This window comes from Gossypium arboreum, chromosome 1 (assembly GCF_025698485.1).
Source record: "Gossypium arboreum isolate Shixiya-1 chromosome 1, ASM2569848v2, whole genome shotgun sequence".
Lineage (NCBI taxonomy): Eukaryota > Viridiplantae > Streptophyta > Magnoliopsida > Malvales > Malvaceae > Gossypium > Gossypium arboreum.
In genome coordinates this window covers 87,886,197-87,891,010 of record NC_069070.1, presented here as the reverse complement: position 1 = coordinate 87,891,010, position 4,814 = coordinate 87,886,197, and the positions used below count along the sequence as shown (strand labels likewise).

The following is a 4,814-nucleotide window of genomic DNA, read 5'->3' as shown; positions in this document are numbered from 1 at the left end:
CACATCCACCTTTACTTTATCCACTTCAATCTCAATTTTGGAAATCCTATGCCCTAAGCCAATTCCCTCATTAACCATAAAATGGCACTTCTTCCACTTAAGGATGAGATAAATCTCCTCGCATCTTTTGAGTACCTTAGCCAAATTATTCAAACAAATACCGTAAGTATTACCAAACACAGAGAAATCATCCATAAAAATCTTAACATAATTTTCAATCATATCAGTGAAAATTTCCATCATACATCGCTGAAATATGGTAGGTGCATTACATAAGCCAAAAGACATTCGCTTAAAAGCAAATGTACCATATGGACAGGTAAAAGTAGTCAACACAGGTTCTCCAACCTGTAACAGTTCTTGTTGGGATTAATTCATTTTGCTCATTCTCAACAACAATGATCCCACCTTTCTTCAATATGCATTGCACCTGACTTACCCAAGAACTATCTAAGGCGGGGTAAATAATTCTTGCATCTAACCACTTAATTACATCCTTCCGAACCATTTCATTCATGATAGGGTTAAGTCTCCTTTGCTCATCACTCTTACCTTTTTCACCTTCCTCTAAATTAAATTTATGCATTCAGAAGGAAGGATTTATACCTCGTATGTCAGCTATGGCCTAACCAATTGCCTTCTTAAATTTCTTTAAGACATCAACCAATTGCGCCTCTAGATGTTTTGCCAGTTCTACTGAAATAATCATAGGAAAAGTAGAACTATCACCAAGATAAACGTATTTTAAGTGATACAGAAGCACATTTAGTTCGAGTTTAGGTGGTTATTCGATTGACAAATTAGGTTCTGAAAATTCCCGAACCTTTAGCTCTAGCAGTTTGAACCACGGTGGTTGAATATAACTCCTCAGATTGGCTTCTACCAAAGCCAAACCTTCATTACATTTTTCATCTTTGAAAGGTTCAGACTCTAAGGTGTTTTCCAACGAGTCTTCTTCAGAATTGCTTCTCATAGAAACTAAGGTTTCTACTTCCTCCATTGCTGAAAACTCTTTCATCGAATCAGGAAACTTCATTGCTTTCAAAACGTTAAACGTTACCTTATCGTCTTGAGCTCGCATCGTGAGTTCACCTTTTTGCACATCAATCAATGTTCTTCCCGCGGTTAGGAAAGGTCTCTCTAGGATGTTTGGAACTTTTTTGTCTGTTTCAAAATAAAAAAACAATGAAATCAGAAGGAAAAATGAATTTATCGACTTTTACCAAAACATACTCGACCATTCCTTCGGGATATGCTAATGATAATGGGTTTTACTTCACCTATTCACAACAACTTGAAAATAGATTTGGGCATCAAGTTGATGCTTTCTCCTAAGTCACACAAAGCTTTACACAATATGATTCACCAATGTTGCAAGGTATCATAAAGCTTCTACGATCCTTTAATTTCAATGGTAGTTTGTTCTGTAAGAACACACTACACTCCTTTGTCAAAGCAATAGTCTCATACTCTCTAACTCATTTCTTCTTGGATAATATGTCCTTCATAAACTTCACGTAATTGGGCATTTGCTCTAAATCCTCCACCAACAAAATGTGGATGTGTAATTACTTTAAAACATCCAAGAACTTCTTGAATTCTACCTCTTGTTTCTGCTTATTCAGCTAAAGTCTTTGAGGATATGAAACTCTTGGTTGATATGGACGACTTTTCTGAGGAGGTAAATCTGTAAAAGAAAGGGTTAGCTTTTCAGTTTAGGGTTTACCTCATCAAATTTTCCAGAATTTAATTTTTCTGTAGTAGAAACTTCAACTGTCAGTTGACTTTCCTCCTTTCCAATAGGCTCATCTTCAACCACAACCTTCTTAGGCTCCAAAGTCTTACCACTTCGTAACTCTACTACTTTACGATGTTCATTACCCAATTTCTCAAATTTTCTGTGTCACTCAACAAGGCTCCTTGTAGTCTATTATGAAGCTCAGTAGCTAATTGACCTATCTAGTTCTCCAAATTTTTCAGCGTCCCTGCTTAACTTTGGATCAAGGCGTCATTTTTCACCATGTACGCCTCTAACAAGTTCTCCAAACTATTTGATAATTCAGATTGAGGTGGCTTTGGGGCTTGTTGGTTAAACCCTTGGGTTTGGTTGGGCCTATGCTACATTTGATTTTTTTTTTGGTCTATTTCCTTGATTACTTCAGGAAAATCTTGGATGATTCCACCATGAAAGATTGTAGAAGTTGGACTACGGTCCTTGTCCACTTCAATATTGGTACTGGTTCCTTATGTAACAAACTAATTTGGGATTTGAAGGGAAATTCTTGAAAGAATGACCATCCCCACAGTATACACAAGAAACTACTTCATAATGACTAGGTGATTGAGCTGCAAAATCATTTAAATTGTTAGTGGTAAACTATTTTAATATATAGGAAATAAAATTTACCAAAGGAGAAAGTGAAGTCATTGCGTCCACTTCATGCACTCCGGCTACTCATCTTCCTGAAACTGCTCAATTCATCAGCCATTAGTAGTTAATGTTTGTAATCCTTTCAATGATCTCATAAGCCTTGTTATAAGACTTAGATAAAATTACACCATTTGCAAAAGCATCTACCATTAATCTTGTGTGTGCATTGAGACCATTATTAAATGTCTCCAATTGGATACAATGAGGAATCTCGTGATAAGGACACTTACGAAGTAATTCCTTGAATCTTTCCCATGCCTCGCACAAACACTCATCATCCAATTGTTGGAAAGTAGTTATCTCATTACGCAACTTTGTGTTCTTACTTGGTGGAAAGTATTTTACCAAAAACCTTTAAGCTAATTCTTACCATTTAGATATTCAACTTGGTGAAAATAAATTCAGCCATGCTCGTGCTCGATCTCACAATGAGTATGGAAACAGTTTCAACCTCAGTGCATCTTCAGTCACACCAGCTATCTTGAATGAATCACCTACCTCAATGAACAAACGATGGTGCAAGTGCAGATCTTCCATAGGCATACCACTAAACTGCTCCATCATTTGGAGAATTTGAAACATCACTAGTTTCAATTCAAATTGTGGTGCCTCGATATCCAACCACCTAGTTCCCAGATTCGACTCATTGAAGAATGGCACAGCGTATTGTTTGATGGCACGATCCCTATCATAAGCAATAAGGATTCAGTTGTACACTTGATTGGCACCATTACCTTGTCCATCATTTTGATTTCCAATGTCCATCTCAGCTTACCTTTCAGTAGATCTCTCACATCTTCTTTGTCTAAAAGTTCACTCAATTTTAGGGTCCACAAGTAATAGATCAATGATTCGATCTATACTAATAAAAAGCCTAAAAAATAAATAAATAATAAATTAGTAGGATTAAAATAAATAAATAAATAAAAACCAAATTGTAAAAATAATTTCACAAGGAAAATGATTAAGGCAACAGTCCCTAGCAACGATGCCAAAAAATTGTACCGAATTGTAACGTGTTACGTAAGTGTACATAGTCGTTCAAGTAATAAGTAAGTAAAAATGAGTTATCGTCTCCACAGGGACTGTATAAGCTTAAACAATTAATTTTGAAATTATAATTAAGAATATAATTTAGAAAAAACTCAATAAATTTGGATAGTGATTATTAGATTAATTAAATACAAGAGTGATCCTTAAAGCAATTTTTAATTTAAATACAATCTATCGAATATCGATCCCACAGGGATGGTTGTCTTTTCTTTATTAATGTCGGTGCAATAACTAGATAGAAACGAGATAAATTGTGAGGATAGTTGTTGGAGAAAAAAATTGAAAACAATAAAATAAAATATGATAATGAGAAACTAGGATCCCTAACATGAATCTTCAACAAAATACTAAATGCTCACAAGGTATAAAATAATAGGTGAATGTCGAGGCAATAAATTTCAATGTGTAACTTACCTGGCGTCACTACTCTATTTAATCTGAGATTTAACCATGCATATTAACCCCACCTTCCAATGATGGCAATATGGCTCTATTAAGAACAAGTGTACTAAATTCCTCTAATCCTCACTCAACTTCCGTTGTAATATTTGTTGGCTCAAACTGTCACTGCACTTTCCAGTGTCAGTCACTGCAATAACACTTCTGTGTTAATAAACATTCAAACCTCAAGATTAAACAATAAAAGAAAGATTGAATAAGATAACATTTATCCAAGAATTCATGTGTACTTCCATACAAACAGAAAAAATAGAGTAATCACCAGCTCTCATTTTTAATCGCACATCAACCTTTTATGTCCTCCTCCAATAGTATAGGTGTCCTCTCCTCAGAATTATTCTGTCCTTGTACGTACAGGTTGGTTATACTAGACTGGACAGCTCATGCATTTTTAGTTCTTATTTGGACAACTGTCAGGTGCAGGGACAATTCTAGACGCAATCTAGAACTAACTCATGCAACGACATTAATGCAAAAAGATAGCAAAATTAAGGATAAAATAGGCTAGGATTTACTCGGGTATAACATGCAATTTACTAAACTAAAAATGCTAAAATATATGCAAGGATAACTAAATATGCACAATTTAACCAATAAGTAAAGAGAAAATCATATGTTCTTTCTAGTGCTATCACACCCCCAAACTTGAGTTTTTACTTGTCCTCAAGTAAAACAAAAACTAGCTAGGCTATAAAAATTTTACTAAGGAAAATGAACACTCTAGCAACTTTAACCCTCTACATTCCCAATGAATGAATCACATTCAAATGAAAGAATATTGCATCGACAATACATAAGTATGAATGAATAAGGTTGCAACATCATCAATGTTGGAATCATGCTTCAAACCCTAAGTTCTGTCTACCAATAC

At 34.9% G+C, this 4,814-nt stretch overlaps 1 non-coding gene across 1 annotated transcript; it reads left to right on the top strand.

The window, feature by feature from the left end:
- Positions 1-2,639: 2,639 nt before the first annotated feature.
- LOC128281876 (small nucleolar RNA R71) lies at positions 2,640-2,745 on the top strand. The gene has a single exon (XR_008272158.1). It is a non-coding gene; the product is annotated as a small nucleolar RNA R71 (small nucleolar RNA).
- The last annotated feature ends 2,069 nt before the right edge of the window (positions 2,746-4,814 follow it).